The sequence below is a fragment of the Ursus arctos genome, unplaced genomic scaffold, assembly GCF_023065955.2.
Source record: "Ursus arctos isolate Adak ecotype North America unplaced genomic scaffold, UrsArc2.0 scaffold_18, whole genome shotgun sequence".
In the NCBI taxonomy this organism is placed as follows: Eukaryota; Metazoa; Chordata; class Mammalia; order Carnivora; family Ursidae; genus Ursus; species Ursus arctos.
The window spans coordinates 51,832,561-51,853,320 of record NW_026622852.1 but is presented as its reverse complement, the minus strand read 5'-3'; positions in this window follow the sequence as shown (position 1 = coordinate 51,853,320).

Genomic DNA, 20,760 nt, shown 5'->3' with positions numbered 1-20,760 from the left:
GAAAGTGAACAATTTCTGCTTTTTTTCTTTCTCCAAATGGCAAGCTAATTGTTCCAACATTGCTTACTGAATAATTTTTTCTTTCAGATTCTAGTCTGTTCCATTATTTTGTGTGTCTATGAACCAGTACCAAATTGCTTTAATACTGTAGCTTTATTTTTTCATTATTTATTTTAGAGAGAGAGACCATGAGCGGGAGGGGCAAAGGAGAGGGAGAGAGAACCTCAACCTGACTCCACACTGAGCACAGAGGCCAATGCGGGACACGATCTCACCACCTTCAGATCACGACCTGAGCCAAAACCAAGAGTTGGACAGTTAACTGACTATGCCACCCAGGCGCCCCAATACTGAAGCTTTAAAATGCATTTTTAATATCTGATAGGGCAAATGTATCCGTTATATATTGGTATGTAATAAGCCAAAACCTAATGGATTCCAACAAACACCAACTTAGTTGCTCATGACTATTAAAAGTAACATGCATATTTGCTGTATAGAGTCTGAAATTAGTATCTTTACCCGACTCCTGAGCAATACAGGGACCTTAAAACACTGTAACTCAGACAACTCCTGATTCACACTATTTTTATCCCATACTTTCTTCTATCCTTTTGTAAGCCTCACAAATTTGATATTATTCTTTGTATTGTTTCATATAATGTGTTTTTAGATATAACTATATGTTCACCATTTTCTTTGCTCAGTATTCCTATCTACATCTCAAACTTTCTGTTTAAGGTCATTTTTCTTCTTTTTTTTCTTTTGTTTTTTGAGTTTTATTTTTTGATTGATTTGGGTTAAGTACTGAAGACATTGTCTCATTACATCTAGGTCCATTCAAGAATAGAAAATATCATGAACAGAAAAACTGAAGATTTTTCTAGTTAGTGTATCCTTTAAGCTTGATGTGGGGAAGTGAGGATCAAAACTGGACAGGATATAGCTTTAACTTTTTTTTTTTTTTCCTAACGCAGGGTTATTAGGCAGAGGACAAAAAATATATAGTATCAAAGTTAGGAATACACAACCCAAATTAGCCTTTCATAAGCTCTGTATTTCTTTGAAATGTTAAATTGCACATGAAAACTTCGCAAATCAACCTTTTATTCTGGCTTCTGCAACATGTCATCGGAAAGGCCGTGTTCCTCTGCATTAGTGATATTTGTATATGTATCTTGAAAGAGAGGATCACGTGCATAACAGAGCATGTAGGTAAGAATAAAAGAGAAGTTTCAACCCAATTTTATATCAGAAATAATTTTATGGTAGGTTTTGGGGGTTGTTGGTTCTTTTGGGGGGTTGCATTTTCTAAGACTAAACAGCCTGAATTTATTTATTTATTTTCAATTTTTTATTTAAATTCTAGTTAGTTAACATATAGTGTAGTACTGGTTTCAGGAGTAGAATTTAGTTATTCATCACTTAGATATAACACCCAGTGCTCATCACAAGTGCCCCCCTTAATACCCGTCACCCATTTAGCCCATCCTCCATTCACCTCCCTCCATCAACCCTCAGTTTGTTAGAAGTCTATAGTAAGAGACTATTAGTATAAAATCTCTGGGTTTTTATGTTTTAAAATGCCTTTATTTGATAATATGTCTTCAAATATAACCTCTCCCTCCATTCTCTGATTATCTTCTTCTTGTACTTTGAATAAATGTGGTTTCAGATTTAATCTGTGATGTTGACACCGATCAGGGTTCAGGTGTTGTCAACCTGATCACACATTAAAGATGGCCTTGACTTTGATCACTGGTTGGTTTGGTTTCAGAGGTCCATCTCGGCAGGTTTAATGTTCTGCCTATTTGCTCTTTCATCCAATCCTCAGTCTTTCTCTCAATCAGGGCAGGGAGTAGGGGCTACCCCACACAAGCCACACTTTCCAACTTCCTGTGTCAGCAGGACTGCAGCTGGATAAGCGCAATGAGAGGCACTGGCAAGAGACTGGAGGCTGCAAGAGGGTGACTCATCTCCCTCTCTCGCTCTGTCTCCAACAACAGCTGCACATTTTTCCTGCCTCTTGCAGGACCGCAATGTCCCTTTGGTTCCAGCTTCCTCCTAGTGACCTCTGCCTTTGGTCCATAGCAACATACCTCTTCCCTTTGTCCCTCCCATGGCGGCAGCTTCTTGCTGTTGCCAATGTCTGGGCTGCCCCACTGTCCACTGGTTTCTCAGCTCTTCTCTCACATAGGCAACCAATTCCCATGTTAAATTCCCTCTGCTCGACACCCAGAGTGATTTATTTTTCCTTCCTGAACCTCAAGAAGTATTATATTAGTTTTGTTTTTAAAAAGAAGAAGAAGAAGGGCGCCTGGGTAGCGCAGTCGTTAAAGCGTCTGCCTTCCGCTCAGGGCGTGATCCCGGCGTTCCGGGATCGAGTCCCACATCGGGCTCCTCTGCTGGGAGCCTGCTTCTTCCTCTCTCACTCGCCTGCTCTGTTCCCTCTCTCGCTGGCTGTCTCTCTGTCACATAAATAAAATCTTTAAAAAAATAAATAAATAAAAATAAAAAGAAGAAGAAAAAAAGTTCTTTCTCTATGCTCCTGAAGAATTTTAAAGCATTGATATTATCTGTTTTTAACAAGTTTCAATCAATAAATTTGTCTGGACATCAAGCTTTTTAAGTGGGAAACTAGAATAGTTTCTCAATTTTTCCTATGGTTGTTGATCTATGTAGGTTTTAGGTTATTTTTAAAGAAGAAAAACATTAAGTATCAGTTCATCCTTTAAAAATTATAGATATGGACACCATCTTTTTAAGGTAGATAATAAAAAAATACATGCAAACGTTTGTTTTGTTTTGTTTTTAACAGTAAATTTGCTTGCCTCCAGATTTGGCTCAAACTCAGAGTATATTTCAGGGTGATCAGAGGGATTGTCTCAAGATTAAAAACTGGCATTAAAGACACATACAACCAGGAGTTGACTAAGTCACAACAGCCATTGGAATTTAAGATGTGAGTTGTGTTGCCACTAAGACTAAGTTAATAAGAGAGAGTTCTCATAACCTGCAAGTTCCTGACTTATTCTCTCTAAAATATTTCCTTTCACACCTCCAACTGCAAAAAAAAAAAAAAAAAAAAAAAAAACCAACCTGTATTTCTAGAATTCCAGGAGTACCTGTTAAAAGAATCATTACTAGCTTCCTGCTTCACATTTTTATATACATAAACCATCATGATCACTTTGACCAGTACACAATGTCCTTTTATTTCATTAATTTATTCATGAATTCATTAAACATTTACTGAGCAGAGGCAGTGCCAGGCTATGTTCTAGACACTGGGGCTGTAGTGACAACCACTACAGACCCTGCCTTTGCCCTTGTGGAATTTATGATCACACAGGGAAAAGAGAATTGACCGTGTTACTGCAATTTTTGGTAAATGCTTAGAAGTCAGAGTCCTAGATGTTGGGGTTGCAGGGGTGGGTCAAGGAAGGCTTCCTCAAGAAAGCAACATTTCTGCTGAGACTCAAGGATGAGCAGGAGCTGACCAGACTAGGATACATGTGTGGAGGTTATTTCAAGGAGAAAAACGAATTTAGGGTGGAAGGTGCTAAACTGGAACCACGGTTTTCTCTCTGCAAGCCCTCTTTATTAAAAACATTTTTTAAATGAAAAACACCTTAAGTGGAAAGACAAGAAAGGAAAGGAGGGAAGGAGGGAAAGAGAAAAAGAGAGAGAGAACAAAACCAATAACATCTATCCAAAAACAGGACACAATTCTTGGCATCAGATTTAACTGTGTGCCTTTGGCTGGGTGACCAGACTTCTCTGAGCCTCAAATTCCTCCTCCACGTAAGAGGTGCATGTTAACACCCTGCCAGGCTGCCATGAATATGGAATAAGAACAAGTTTATGCAAGTGCCTTGTAGCTGAGAATGGATCACCTCCGCGTGTAGGAGTATTTTTTTATGGCTATTTACATTTGTTAACCTGATTTCTATGAAGAACTACTTGGGAACTGCAGCCAGAGCGTTAGTGATCTAAGGCTGCCAGAAGCCAGAAATTCAGGGACCGGGGCCCAAGGAGGGGAGACCCCCTAGGGCTCCCAGTCCGCCCCACCCCACCCCCAGCATTCACAAGCTTTCCTCGCTCCTGTATATGAATGAGGTGATCTTTCAGCTGCCCTTTGTCTTGGAAAAAAATTAATTCTCATTTGCATTACCTCGTCTAAATGTCACCCACCGATATTTTGTTAGACATTAGCGGCGCTGGCAGGGAGGGCCGCGGGGTAATTGTGTTCTGCCTAGTGCTGGGATTTACATAATTTCAGACAGCAATTAAAGAATCCTGGGGAATTTTTTTTTCTCTTTTCCAACCTCTCCTACAAAGAAAGTGTTCGTTTACATTAAGCGCTCAGCTCCTCGCTGTTCATTTGCATAAAATTAAAGGTTTTTGTGTTCCCGAACAGCAGGGTAACATTTAAAATTCCGTTTTAAAAAGCTCACCTTACAATAATAAAATGTTAATATCATTTCATAGGCAATGCAACGTTGCCAGATGCCTTTCACTTCCAACTTGTACCCACTGCTAACTGTGTTCCCTCTTTCCCTCTCTCCTCCATCCCTTACCTCCTTTCAGTCTTTGTCCACCTCTATCCTTCCCCCAGGTCTCCCCCCCAGATCTTTGATTTCTCCTTTTCTCTTTCCCCCTTATTCCTTTTCTAAACAGAATCCAAATGTCCTCAATCCTCACCAGCCTGGGGCCATGAACGAAGTCAAGCTTCCATGATCGTCCCATGAATAATGGCGCCAGGCTCAGCTGCCAGGTCCTCAGGAGATCCTGTCTCCACACTGTTCTCGAAGTCACCACCCACCCACGATGGCCACATCCCGTATGTTCTGGATTCTCCGCAGCCAGAGTCAATCCTGATTACCCCCACCTCTCCCATGAAGGCTGCAAGCTTCCGCAGTCACTGTGGATACCCGTGCTGCCTCACGAAGATCCTTCCTCAGCCACTGCTACAGTATTCCAATGTGGTCTGGGCCCCAGCGTTTATTCATTCAGTTTATTCAGTTTATTCATTCATTCCTTTACTCTCTCTCTCTGTCAAATGACATTGAGATGATGGTGCCTGAAGGTGCTGACAGCAAGGATTCCTGCCCGGAACCCCTCTCCCCTCTCACTGCCCAGCCCCGGGGAAAGTCTAGGCCACCAGACAGTCTCCGTGCCCCTGTCCCCAGGACAAGCCTCCTCTCGGGCCTCGCTGGCTTTGTTGGCTGCCTGGATGTCCTCAGTCCACCCCAGTCTACCACAGTTTAAGAACCTCCAAACTATATTGGGGCATCTGGGTGGCTCAGCCATTAAACGTCTGCCTTCAGCTCAGGTCATGATGCCAGGGTCCTGGGATCGAGCCCCAAATCGGGCTCCCTGCTTGGCGGGAAGCCTGCTTCTCCCTCTCACACTCCTCTTGCTTGTGTTCCCTCTCTCGCTGTCTCTTTCAAATAAATAAATAAAATCTTTTTTAAAAAAAAGAACCTCCAAACTATAAAAGGAGAGGCAAGGGGGGGGTCCCTGATTCTTCTTTCCTGTGAGCATTCATGGACATGATGTCAATTTTGTCACTTGGAAGGGCAATGGCTTCACCTCATTCACCAACTGTCTAACCTCAGCAGGCACTGGTTTCCAGGTATAGACATAAGGTATAGACAAAGGGCCTTGGCTAGAGATATGAAGGGAGAACCAGTTTTCTCTCATGGAAAAGAGATTACTAGCCAGAAGGAAGAGAGAAGAGATAGAGACAGGGAACAAGCCTCACCAATGGTGGAGAGACAAAGGGAGCCCAGAGAGAGGCAGCCATGTGGGGTAAGCAGAAGTTTCCCGCACTCCTTGCATCATCCAGAAGGAGGCAAAGGTGGGGGTAGGAACCACAGAAAGATGGAATCCACCCCCTCTGTCCCAGTTCAAGGATTGAGAGCTCAGGATCAGGAATGATGCCAAAATACAGAAAAATAAAGACAGTTCTGTTTGGTACAAACCACAGTTTCGGAACTGATATTCATACAACAAACAGGTAAGTTTCTAATGTGACAGAGGCTCTAAGGGATAGGAAGGCATTAATTAAGTGGGAAGGGGATGAGTACAGTCATTCCAGCGGGGGGATCAGCCTGTGTGAAGGTTCTGAAGAGGAAGAAGTATAGTTTGTGGAAGACCTGAGGGAAGGAAGGTGAGGCACATGGAGCATAGGAAGCAAGGGGAGAAGCATTAAAAAAACAGGAAAGTATTGGGGTGCCTGGGTGGCACAGTTGGTTAAGCGTCCAACTCTTGGTTTCAGCTCAGGTCATGATCTCGGGGTTATGAGACTGAGCCCCGCATGGGACTCCGCCCTCAGCATGGAGTCTGCTTGAGCTTCTCTTTCCCCTCCCTGGGCCCCTCCTGCTCATGCTATCTCTCTCTCTCTCAAATAAATATATAAAGCTAAACAATAACAACAACAACAACAAATTATGGCCCATACACAGGGGAAAAAGCCATTAATAGGAACTGCCTCTGTGGAAACCCAGACACTGGACTTACTAGACAAAGGCCCCCAATCAGTTATTTCAGATACGGCCAAAGAGCTCATACAACCCACAGCCAAAGAACCAAAGGAAACCATGAGAATGTTATTTTACCAAATAAAGAATACAAATAAAGACATAAGCGTTTTTAAAAGCAACCAAATAGAGATTCTGGAGTGGAAAAGTATAATAACAGAAATGCAAACTTCACTAGAGGGGATCCGTAGCAGATTTGAGCTGGCAAAAGAATGAATCAGCAAATCTGCAGACACATCCATTGAGATTATTTAGTCTGAGAACCACAGAAGGAACAAAGAATGAAGACAAGTGATCAGCGCCTATGAGACCTCTGGGGTGCTGTCAGGCATATGCATAATGGGAATTCAGAACGAGAGGCAAGAGACAAAGGAGCAAAAAGAGTATTTGAAGAAATAACAGCTAAAAACTTTCCAAACTTGATGAAAAACATGAATCTACACATCCAAAAAGCTCAAAAAAATTCAATTTAGACAAATTTGAAGAGATGCACAGAGAGAAGCATCATCGTCAAACTGAGGAAAGACAATCCTGAAAACAGTAAGAGACAAGAGACTAATCACACAGGAAGCATCCTCAATAACATCAGCAGCCAACTTCTCATCAGAAACCATGGAAGTCAGAAGGCAATATGATGAAATATTCAAAATTCTGAGAGGGGGAAAAAACTGTCAGCCAAGATTCTATATTCGGCAAAATTATGCTTCAAAAATTAAAGAGAAATTAAGAATACCCAGGTCATTTAATGGGAGAAAGAAGAATCCCTTCAACAAATAGTACTAGGGCAACAGCGAAAAAATGAAATTGGACTCCTAATTCACCCTATCTATATAATTAACTTAAAATAGGTTAAAGACCTAAATATAAGAGCTAAAACTATAAAACACTTAGCAAAAGACATAGATGTAAATGTTCATGACCTTGTGGACTAGGCAGCCATTTCTTAAATATGAAAAGCACAAACAAGAAAAAATATAGATAACTTGAACTCATTAAAATTAAAAGCTTTTGTGTATCGGAGGACATTATCAAGAAAATGAAAAGCAAACCCACAGAATGGGAGAAAATATTTACAAGTCATATATCTGAAAAAGGTTTAGTATCCAGAATATATAAAGAACTCTCATAACTCAACAACAAAAAGATAAATAATCCAATTAAAAAACAGGCAAAGGACTTGAACAGACGTTTCTCCAAAGAAGATAAACAAATAGCCAATAAGCCCAGGAAAAGATACTCAACATCATTAGTCATTAGGGAATTGCAAATCAAAACCACAATGAGATACCACTTCATACTCACTGGGCTGGCTACAACAGTAATTTTTTTTAATGGAAAATAACAAGAGTTGGCAAGGATGTGGAGTAATTAGAACTCTAATACATTTGCCAGTGAGAATGTAAAATGGTAGCACTGCTGTGGAAGACAGTTTGGCAGTTCCTCAAAATGTTACACAGAGAGTCACCATATGACCCAGCAGTTCCACTCTAAGGTAAGAGAACAGAAAATACGTGTTTACACACAAACTTATACACAAATGTTCACAGTAGCAATATTCATAGCGGCCAATGAGTGGAAACAAGCCAAATACCCACCAACTGATGAATGGCTACATAAGATGTGGTACATCCATACAACAGAATGTTACTCAGCCATAAAAAGGAACGGAGTTCTGCAACATGCCACAACACGGATGAACCCTGAAAATATTATGCTGAGTGGAAGAAGCCAGAGCCAAAAGGCCACATCTTGTAGAATCCATTCATATAAAATGTCCAGAATAGGAAAATCTGTAGAGACAGAAGATGGAATAGTGGTGGCCAGGGTCTGGGGCGAGGAGGAATAGGGAGTCACTGCTTAATGAATACAGGGTTTCTTTTAGGGCTGCTGAAGATGTTCTGGAATCAGACAGTGGTGGTAGTTGTAAAGCATTGTGAATATACTAAAAACTTCTGAATTGTACACTTTAAAATGGTTTATATCATTTACAGAGCAAGCAAATACAATGATATGATAAAGCAAATGTGGCAAAATAAGAACTGGTAAATAGGAGTAAAGGGTACATAGGTATTCTTTGTCAAATTAATTTTTTTACTATGTAATTGTTCTATAAATATGAAATTATGTTTTAAAATAATGGCTTAAAAATAAAAATAAAACAGGGGCGCCTGGGTGGCTCAGTCGTTAAGCGTCTGCCTTCGGCTCAGGGCATGATCCCACAGTCCTGGGATCGAGCCCCGCATTGGGCTCCTCCGTCGGGAGCCTGCTTCTTCCTCTCCCACTCCCCCTGCTTGTGATCCCTCTCTTGCTGGCTGTCAAATAAATAAATAAAATCTTTTAAAAAAATAATAAAAAATAAAATATAACAAAATAATGGCTTAACAACTTGCCCAAGGTCACAGGGCTTATAAGTGGTGGGACCAGGATTTGAACCCAGGTGATAAGGTTCAAGAGGCCTCCGTAAAATGACCACAGAGCCCTGGGGGTTCTCAGTTTGGTTATTTTGGTATACACACACACACACGTTACACACACACACACATATATAAAATATATTATGCATATATGTATACATATATATGTATATATATGTAAATACAAATATATATGTATATATATATGATATATATATATATTTTTTTTTTTTTTTCTTTTAGAGAGGGAGAGAGGCAGGGAGGGGCAGCAGGAGAGGGAGAGAAAGAATCTTAAGCAGGCTCCATGCCCAGTGTGGAGCCCAATACAGGGCTTGATCTCAGGACCCTGAGATCATTACCTGAGCCGAAACCAAGAGTCAGATGCTTAACTGACTGAGCCACCCAGGCACCCCTGGTTATTTTGATATTATAGCTACAGTCAGAATCAATTCAACTAGCCTCTCCAACTCCTCCAATCTTCAATTTCAGAATCCCTTCTGTAGTCTGTGAGCTCTCGCTTCTCTGTTCAGAGGGGACAAGAATACTGTGCAGGGAACCAAAGCATAGAGCCTCTATAGGGATGGAGCCCATGGTGCGAGAGAGGAGGCTGGGAATGTTCAGCCAGTGCCTCGCACCAGATGTGCCAGCACTGGGATGGGACAGCCAGCCTGGGAGGGTGAAGGCTTAAGGGAGCATAAGGGGTGGGAAGGAGCAGGGCAAAGCTACACTTGAGCTAAGTAGGTGCCATGGTCTGAATGTTTGTGTCCCCCCAAAATTCACGTTATAACCTAACCCCCAAGGTGATGGCATTAGGGGGTGGGGCCTTTGGGAGGTATTTAGGTCATGAAGGCATAGCTCTCAGGAATGGGATTAGCAGCTTTATAAAAACAGACCAGGAAAGCTCCTTTGCCCCTTCCACCAGGGGAGGATACAACAAAAAGTCAGCATCAACAATCCACAAGCGGGCCCGCACCAGAATTCACCCATGATGGCACCTTGATCTTGGACTTCCGGCCTCCGGAACTGTGAGCAATAAATTTCTGCTATTTAAAAGCCACCCAGTCTACGGTATTTTGTTATAACTGTCCAAACAGATGGAGACAGGGGACTTGCCAGAGTTGGGCTTGACTGGCTAGGCTGGTGGGCTGGGAGGGAAAGGACTTACATAACCTGAACACCAATGCCTACAGAAACAATGAGTGCCATTTTTTGAGCATTTACTGAGTGCCCAGGTTTTACCCACCCACTTCTCAAAAACCCTTAGGGGTGTCATTGTGCCCATTTTACAACCGAGGAAGCTGATGCTCAGGTTTTGCCCAGGGTCGCCCAGTGTACAAAAAGTTGAGTGGGACCCTCAGGCTCCTGACTCCTCCCTGCTCCTCTGCCCTGTCCAGCACAGTGCCAACACATGGCTGGTTGAGCCACTAACCATGAGTTGACGGAGTGTTTGACAGGAAGTGACTCAGGGCCTCAGCCTAGGGCTCTCCCCTTAAAGTCCCCAAGGAGGTTGGTAAGGCCTGACGGCAACACAAAAGTCAGGGGACCCTGCTGAAACTGTCCCTTCTCTCCAGCATGGCTGACAGAATTGTGGGGTGGGGCTCTTTATCCCTTGGTGGAAGGTGGGAGTTCTGCTCAGGTGCTCACCAAGTTAACAGCCTCGGGGCTGGCCAGGCCCTACCCCTAATCAGCTGCCTCTGAGCCTGCCCCTGGTGGCTCCTTATGCCCTCTGGCTCAGAACAAACAGGCACCTCATTAGCCCCATTAAACACTCACTTTAGCTGCATGGTTCTAGGGAGCAAGTGTGTGCTTGGAACACACAGGGGTTTATTACGTTTTCAGAAATAACACTTATGTAGACAAAAGAGGCCAGCAGCCCTGGGAGGGAACTTGAAGGCACAGTGAGGAAGGTCAGCAGCCAGCTAGCCTGGCCCCACCCTGCCCTGGCAAGCCTCCCTCCTTCTCATGTCTAAGCTTCCTCCTGCGACAGTGCTTCTGCAGGAATGAATGACCCTTCCCTAGCTACCCCCTGCCTTTGCTGGCCTCTTCCAGGCACAGCCCCTGAAGCTCCTACCAGTCATTCCAGCCAAGGCCAAGGCCAAGGCCCTTTATACCTCCCATAATGGGTCAACTTGCTCCAAATGGAGCACTCAGCCTTCGGCGTGCTGGGCAGCCCCAGACCCCATATCCAACCAGTCATGCTGGCCAGTTCTCAGGCTTGGTACTTGCCTGTAAAACCTGCTGACACTGTGTGTAGGGTCATGTTCATATCATTCACCTCCAAAGGACAACAGCTCCAGCCATGGGGTTTTCTCTTCCTCTGAACACAACTTAGGCAACCAACCTAGTGCCACAATTCTGATTTCCAGTATCTTCACCGCTCCTCTTCCAAGTGGCCTCCATCCACTGCTCAGTGGTCCTAACCCAGCAGCCACAGAATCCTTACCCTGCCCTCTCCCAGCAAGACCCCAGAACCAAGGGACTGGACACCACATTTACCGGTGGTCTAATTTCACAAAGCCTATCCAAAATTGGCTCCTAGGCCAACTGAAATGGCTCACAATAGCCAAGGGTGCAACAATGTGAACAGTAAAATAAAGAAGTATTGGATTATAACCCAAAGTATAAAATAAATATCCATGAGCTCATTCCAACAGGAATATATGACTGAATTAATAAACAAACGGAAGAGAAGAGACAAATCTCCCATACAGAAGAATTCCAAATAATTTATGAAGACAACCTGCCCTCAAGGAGGCAGAGGAAAACTCCCCACTCCTTAGGTGTGGGCTGTGCAGAGCAACTTCCTTCCAAAGAGGACAGTATGGAAAGGGAGGTAAAGAGTAACCTTACACTGATGAAACCTGACAAATGATCAAGGTCAACATCAACAGTGACCACGCACGTGGATAGCATGTACCCTCAATATGGTGTGAGGAAACGGTGCTCTGTGGTCTTCCTCCCTAAAATCCATAACCTCAATCTAATCATAAGGAAAATTCCTGACAAATCGCAATACAGGGACATTCTACAAAATCCCCCAGCAGTACTCCTAAAACTATCAAGATCATCAAAACCAAGGCAAATCTGAGCAACTGTCCTAATCAAGAGGAGCCTAAGGAGATATAACAACTAAACATAACACAGTATCCTAGATTGGATCTTGGAACAGAAAAAGGACATTATGTACAAACCAAGAAAATATGAATAAAGCACGGACTTAAAATAATTATGGATCAATACTGATTCATTTATGGTGACAAATGTATCATATTCACGTAAGATGCCAATAACAGAGAAAACTGGGTATGGGGTACGTGGGAATTCTCTGTACTCGCTCATTTTTTCTGTGAAACTAAGACTATTCTAAAAACATTTTAAAAATGATGGTTTCCAGGTCCTGTGTGAGCTGGCTCCTCTCTCCCCTCTACCACATACCACCCTGCTCCCCAGCTCCAGTGAAGGTGCACATATTAACTCTTCATCAACACCCTCCTTACCAGTCTGTGGGGGCACTCTGCTCATCTTCAGTGACCTTCTGCATTTGCCTCTGCTCCCAGCTCATGCCTTCCTAATTCCCCTCTTCCCTAGATAGAGCCATGTCATGGGTCCCTCCTGGTTCTCCGGCTACTGTTCTGATCATCACTCCTATGCATCCTCTTCTGGCTTCCACACGGTGTCTGTCCCCCAGTCCTCCCAGGGCTACCTCTTGGCCCCTCTTCTCCTACATTCTCCCTAGTGGGTCAGAACCCACATAGAGGCTGGGTTCCTAAGTGTTCCTCTCCAGCAGAGATGGCTTTGTGGTGACTAAAAGCTGTGTGCTCATCCCCTGGTTGTGGGCATTTCCATACGGAAGTCAGCTGTACATCTCATCAACTGTCCCAAACCCACATGTTCATCTTCCCCTAAACCCATTCTTCCCCCTTTGTCTTCTGGCTCAGTGAGTGGTGTCTCCATCCACCTGGGGGGCCTGAAACTGACTCCCATACACAGTCCTGGGCTCTTTCTGCCCTTCATCAGTGACATATCATCTGCTCCTGGATCCTTGGAAGCTAACTTACTGCTGGCTTCAGGCACTTTATTCACCTCTGTGTCACCATCCTGCTGTTGCCACTTTCATCCCTTGCCTGGATGTCCACCCCAGCCTCCTCCATTCAATCTGTTCTCTCCATAGCATCCAGGGTGGTGACTGTAAACTGCCCATATGACCCCACGGCCATCTGCCTGCAATGCTAGTGGATCTCAGATGCTTTAACTTGGCTCCTACGACCCTTCCCTCTCTTTCTCTGCATCCTCACCTGCTGCCTCTACCTTAACACCATCTCCACTCCACACAACTGACCCACCTATCACTTGCCCATGTCCTCGGTCTGGGGCGCTCTTCTCTCCCTTGTTCTCTAACACCTGGTGGTCCTTCAGGACTTAGGAGAGAGCGCAGCTCTTCTGGGAACCTTCTCTTACCTGCTGGTTGGCCAGATGCCTCCTCTGTGACCAGAACACCGCGCACTCCCCTTGCTAGAGAACCTAACACTTGAGGTAGGTATCATCTGTTCACAGTCAGCATCCACCTCTCCCTTGTTCCCTCCTAGCCTGTGAGCACCTCCAAGAGGAAGACTGCATCCCATGCATCACCATCCCCCCTGGGCTCACTGCCCCCCACAGGGTTCAATACAGCAAACATTACATGCCAAACACAGTGCCAAGGATCTTACATGCATTTTCTTCTATTTATCCCTCATAATAACAAATGAGGGTAGATGCTTCTTAAATTATCATTGCTCTTCCAACAAAGAGGAAACTGAGGCACAGACAACTTGCTTAAGGTCACACAGCCCAAGTCATGGAGCTGAAATGGAAACCAAAGTTCTGACTCCATCACTTGTCCTTTTAACTGCATCGTTACTTTGTTTCCCGTTCCCTTTTCCACCTAACAATCTAGTGACCTGTGCCAATATATATCATCCATAACGTTGTTTTATAGGTCCATAGCATTCCGTCATATTGATGCGACATAATTTGTTTAACTGATCTTGTTATTAGTATGTGTCCAATTGTATGACTTTATTTTTTCAAATAGTTAACCAATTATACTAGCACTATTTGTTACATAATTCTTGTTTTTCCTACTGATCTGAAATGCCACCTTTATCATATAATAGTTATAAATGCTTGAGTTACTTTCTTATGGTAGCTCATTTGTTTAATTGTACCAATTCATACTGTTTTGAGTAGTTACACATTTGTTTTCCTTCATTCATTAGCTCACTCACTCATTTAATAAATATGTATTAAGTAGTTCTGTGGATCAGGTGCTGTTCTAGTAACTTCGAGTCAAGAGTGGACGATGGAGCTATGAGCAACATTGCCTTTCCTGTACTTGCATTTTAATATCTGACCTTGAAAGCAGCTCCCACCTCGATCAATTTTATTTATTAAGATGTTCTTAGGCGTTCTTGCCTATTTATAACTCCCAATGAACTGATGTTGGCAAGTAAGAAAATACATTTGGGATTTAATTGGCACTGAATTAAATGTATGGATTAATCTTAATGGAATTGACAATTTTTAATCTTCTTTTCCATGAACACAGCAGGCGTTTCCATATAGTCAATTCTTATTTTTATGTTAAGTTTAGTCTCACACATTTATTGCTAAGTTTATTGCTAAGTATTTTATATTTTTGTTGCCATTGTGAATGTCATCTTTTTTCCATCATATATTCTAGATGATTAATGCTAGTACATAGGAAAGGCATTGATTTTTGAATATTTCTTTTAAGTCAGCATCTTACTGAATTCCCTGATTAATTGTAATAGTTTCTAGTTGATCTTTTGGATTTCCTAGGTAAATAAGCATATAATATGTGAAAAATAATTTTGCCCCCTTCTTCCTTGTAGTTTTACCACTTGTTTGTTTTTCTTTTATGTTTTTGTTGTATTGACCAGTAAAAAGATTTCCAAGATGTGCTGGCCAACGTTTAACCAGTTCTCCAGGGAAAATAATCCTAATTTATTGCATTTTCCGATTTCCACAGTATAAATACCCCCACCATGGCCAACAGTCACTAGAGAGGATGGGAAGAGATGCGCACTTCTTTTGATGCTGTAACTCATGGTCCCCTACCACAGATGATTTCACATCAATTCTCATGTGTTTCCCTGGTCAGCGGTCTCTGCTGTTCTCCACTCCTGCCCACTTTTTCCACCCTCCTCAAACTGCCCACCTCGTCTCGTCATCTTCTCTTCCCCCTTAGCTGCCCAAGTCAGAGCCTCTTCTTGGTGGAACCACACGCATATCTCCATCAGTGTCCGTCACTGCCTCCCCCATCCCGGGTGATGGAAGGGACTGGGGCCTCCCCCCACAGAAACCAACCCCACACCTGCACCAGTGCTCTAGCCATGGCCCCTTCCAGTTCTGGGGGTTCAGCCGCGCCATATACCCCACTCCTTTCCTCTCTACTAGAGCTTCTCGTCAACATTTAAATATGCTCAAGTCTCTCCAATACTAAAATTCAAGCAAACAAAAACACTTTTATCATGTTCAACCTCTCTGTATGTCTTTACTGGACTTCGTGGACAATATTCCCCAAAGAAACTGTCTGCTGTGCTTTCTCTTTTCTCCCACTCATTTCTTGACCCCCTGCAATCTGGCTTCTTTTCCCACCTCTTCAGGGAAACAACTCCCATCAAGATCACCAATGACCCTGTTGCTGCTAGATCCAGTAAATGCTGCTTAGCCCCCATCTTCCTGACTTTGCCGTAGGTTTGTTGTTGTTTTTTTCTTTTTAGATTTTATTTATTTATTTGACAGAGAAAGACAGCCAGTGAGAGAGGGAACACAAGCAGGGGGAGGGGGAGAGGAAGAAGCAGGCTCCTAGCACAGAAGCCTGATGTGGGGCTTGATCCCAGAACGCCAGGATCACGCCCTGAGCCGAAGGCAGACGCTTAATGACTGTGCCACCCAGGCGCCCCTTGCCGTAGTTTTTAACTCCACTCTGGACACCCTCCTTTGTGAGACATTCCTCCGGGCTGTGGTGATTCTGCACTCCTGAATTTCCTTCAAACCCTCACATTACTTGGGCTCCTTCACTGATTCTCTTTCTACCAAGTTCCCACCCAGTCTCCCTTTCCCTTTGCCCTAGATTCTTTCTTCCCTAGTATCAATCTTCATATCTATGTTCTGGGCTCCTACGTCTCTTCAAGCCCAGGCCAGATATTTGAAAATGGCACGTGGTGGGCCTCTGGGGAGAAATAATTGTGACAATGGTGACAGGGACAATTAGACAGTCAACCAAAGTCTAGAGCAGTGAGATAATGGTTCTGGAACAAGAGCAGGCCCCTGCTTCCCACATCATATTGTGTGGCCTCCACCGTAGGACTGTGGGTTGGTGCAAAGAGGTTCTTGTGGGTGTGAATCAAGGACAAACATTCACCTGTTCTCTGACTCATCACCCAGGGAACAGACCCAGTCTCATTCCTACACAGATTTTAGGATCCTAATGGAGGAATTTTCTTCCCCACATTGGTGACAGCAGCCAAGAGAGGAACAATATGGAAGAGGAACTAAGGGTCAGCACTGGCAGCAGCAGCTGGCCATTAGTAAACCATGCAGTACCAGCTGTGCTCTCATACCCTGCCCCTGGCTCCCCGAGGACACTGCGGTGAATGCAAGTGCACACTGGGCTCAGACTCCCTCCTGGGCAAGCTTTGATAAGGATCCTGTCCAAGGGTGTGAGGGTCCCAACACTTGCACTAGGTGGGGACGCAGAGGCAAAAAAGACTTCTCATTTTCTGTTGCTAATGACACCCCCCGTTATTAACTGATGGCCCTGAGCAAGTTAGTTAACCTCATAGGAGATTCATTTTCTAATCTGTGAAATGGGAAGACTAGTATTAGTACCTTATAGGTTGTTATTAAGAGTCTGTGACATCCTGGAGATAGGGGCTCCCTGCACAGTGCCCGACAGTGCACAGGCTGACAGAACTAGATACATGAGGGCAGGCTCTGATCATCATTACTGGTTGCCTCGAGAAGCCTAAAAAACAGGGGTCCCAGGAAGAGACAGAAAAGCCAGCAATGCCTGCAGGTTCATGGACCTGATTAAAGCTGCCCCCTCCTCTGTGACTGGGAAGGGAGGGTCTCCATACTCACAGACGGGGGATAAAAAGCTCTCTCCCTGGCAGTGTGGGAACTCTGTGCCCCCTTTTCTCTGTCACTGAGGCCTATATTAAGAACATTAAATGTCAGCGCAGACGCTTTAACTGCTAATGTGCGGGTGAAAGGCAGGTGGAACGCAGGTGTGTTGGAGGGAAAAGAGAAGTCAGGAGGTAGAAAAAGCAAGGAGCAGACAGAGGGAGAGAATAGGGGGTGGATAGAAAAGCAAGATTAAATTAATTAGGATTTGCAGCAGGAGGAAGCAGCATGCCAGAGGAATGGCAAGACCAGTCAACAGGACATTTGTGACCGGTCCAGGAACGTCTGGGAGCGGCCTAACTCCCTGAGGGTCAGGAAGAGACTGCTTGAGTCTCGGCTTAAAACCCCTGCAAAGATCTCCACTTGAAGAATGGATGGGGTTGGGGAAGGAGCCTCCCGGAAAGCCGACTGTCTGTGAAGGCGGCTGTCAAAGCAAGGCGCTGTTGCTAAGGGAACCGCCTGGGAAGAGCCTTGTGTGAAGATGAAGTCACCCCACCTCCTGGCAGCTGTGAGGTTTGGGAGGGGGCCCAGTGCTTCATCCATCCTGCTCTGCTGTCTCCCCAGCCAGGATTTGGTCCCTGGAGGGTAGAGACCCTGCCTCCTCTGACTGTGGCCCGGATCGGGCTACTCATTAGCAGGACAGGGCCATGTTGATGACTGTTACAAGCAGCGGTAACAAAAAAAAATGTCCCTTAGATAAAAGGTCCCTGGAGCAAAGGAACTTGGAAGGAGACAGTAATGCCTTTCTATCCAAGGATTCTCTGGTGCCAAAAGAGCTCCAGAATCCCAGGCCACACCCCTATAGGAGGACATCTGTGATTCCACATGAGGGTTAACATGACTCATAAAATGTTTTCATTAAATTGGGATGAACACTTCATTTAAATGGGGGGGGGGCACCACGAAAGTATGCAAGGACTCTTTGGGGCCTAGGCTTGGAACTAGCACAGGGTCTCTTCCATCACATTCTAGTGCCCGAAGCAAGTCACAGGCCATTCCAGATTCAAAGCGTAAGAAACAAGACCCTTCTACTCAGATGAAGGAGACGTGAAGAACTGTGGCCATTTTTGCAATCAATCTACCAAAGTGTGATTAACAACATGGGTTGGACTCAAATTCTAACTCACATACCACTTGCTAAGTGATCGGGCAAGTTACTTCCCCTGAGTCTCCCTTTCCTCATCTAAAAAATGGTCAAAGAAAATTTCTCCTCCCATAAGACCTTCGGGACAATTCAGAGAAATCATGCATTGGAAGTGCCTGGCATGGTGCCTGGGACCTAGCGGGTGTCAGCAAATGTGGCTTCCTCCATTTACCCCAGGAGACTGGGGACTGCTTCCCGCTGTGCAGGAAGAGGCTGGGGCCCAGCTGGGGGTCTACCACCCCCACCCCTCCCCACCCTTCATCTTGCCCCCTCTGCAGCCCTCCTGCTGAGAACTTGAAGCACTCCGGGTCTTAAGGATAGTTAAGTAGCAAACTATGTGTTCATAATAAAATTTGCCTGCTTCTCACAGACATCCAATTTGCTTACATCCAGAGAGAAGAACTGGGTGCCTGCTTCCGAAATTGTTTTAATCTCTGCCACAGAATGCTTCTGGCAGGGTTTTTCAACTGGAAAATAGGAAATGAGTTAGAAACAATGGAGGAACGTGAATAATCTCACTTAAGATGTTTGATCTTGAGATGAGATGAAGTTGAAATCGATTTCCCGGTTCACAGCCAGACAGCAGTGAGTGGGAGGGGAGAGGGCTGGGGGCAGTGGGCCTGACTGGGTCCCAGATCTGGCAGGAACAGGAGCTCTCCTGCCTACCTGGCTTAGGAAACGCCTCCTGGTCCCTCCAAAACTCTGGCAAACCACCTACTGAGTGGGAGACAACCCCAGCTCCATCACCCCAAAGGGAGGCACTGACCAAAGCCCTTTGCTTTGTCCATATACCCATATCTTATGCTAATGGTTGACAGAAGCAGCCCATGCATCTATTTAACAGATGTCTACTGTGTACCTACTATGTATTGTGGCCTGTCCTAGTCACTGGACCTCCACACTTTAATAAAACCCATTTCCTATCTTCAAGGCACTCATGACAGCTGCCCAGGACCGGGATGGAGAAGTAGGAACTAAATGTTTATGGAGGGCTTCCTAGTGCAGGCCTGGGCTAAAAATGCTGCATTCAGAAACCTGCTACATCCTCAGAGAACCTGTGGAAAAATGGGCTCAGTGAGAGTATCTGACTCTTCCAAAGATGGGATCAGATGAGGCTACAGAGTCTGTGCCCTCTGCCTGGGGGTCTATTCTGCCCAAGCAAATGGCACGGGCAGGGGTGGCACAGAAGGGTGCAAAAGGCAGAGTTCGGGGAAGCGTGAGGCCACACAGGTAGCCTGGGCCCTGGGAAGGCAGATTCTGGGCAGCAGGGAGGACATCCTTACTGCCCCTGGCCCAGCTCAGTGTGGAGAAGTAGCTCTGGGCTTCGTCCCGGACACTCCCTCAAAGCCAAGGGAGGTAGGGTGAGGACACACCTATCTATACCCTGATCATCACAAGGACACACTCATACATCACCCAAACATGCAGCCCTAGACACACACACACATTTATAAACACATATACACAGCACATACCCCACCCTACCCCCTGGACAAATGCCTCAGATGTATCCGCATGCACCCATGCTCACACGTGTTCTAAGACTAAAACCTCCCTGGGGGCAGGGACCAGATCAGTCTTGCAGACCACTGCCCCCACCACAAGCCCTGGCTCACAGTAGGCCCCTATAAATAATGATGAACTTGACTCAGTTCCAACACACGTGCAGAGAGACACAGGTACACGATCTGTGTGCATGGCAGCTGATAACTGGGGGAGGGGTGGCTAAGTCTCCGCAGCCCCCAACAGGGTTGGACCTTTGCAGATGGAACCTGGAGGCTGGGCTGGGTCTTGGGGGCTCATGACTCTCTGCATCTGCCACTGCATCTCAGGGACCCAAGCCCATCCGAAGGTCTCCGTCCAGTCCTTCTGCCCTGGAGGCTCCATGGGGCGACTGCAACCCTCCCCAATAACAGTTTCCACCGGGCCTGGCCTCTCAGGGTCCTGGGTTGGGGGTTTAATGCATTATTGATTTCCCCAAGAAGGGAAAGTGCTGCAGCCATGGGTCCAGGTAGCTTATTTTGTGCGTCGATGACATTCAGGTACTAGTGAAAAATTATACCAATTATTAAATCAGCCATTATTACTTCAAAGTGCAATCAGTTGTCACAGCGGAGAGAGCTTGCACGGCGCGTTATTAGTCGGGCTGTGTGCACAGGGAAAGTGCTGAGAGGGGAGACTTTAACCAAAGGGCAAATGCATGAAATTTACTTAGAAATAGCGATTTATCACCCCTGGGTTTCTTACTGCTCAAATCCAGGCAGACACTTCGCTGGCAGGAGACAGGCTCTGCGGCCGCCCCTGCCTCCTGCAGCTCCCACCCTGACAGGAAATGAAAAATTGAGAAGTCGTTGTAACAGCTTAAAGATGCATTATCCTTTTTGATGTGCAATTTGAGCTTCATATCCAAAGGCAGATGAAATCACCGGCACCCACGCCAGGCAGAGCGGAGAGAACCACCTTTCTG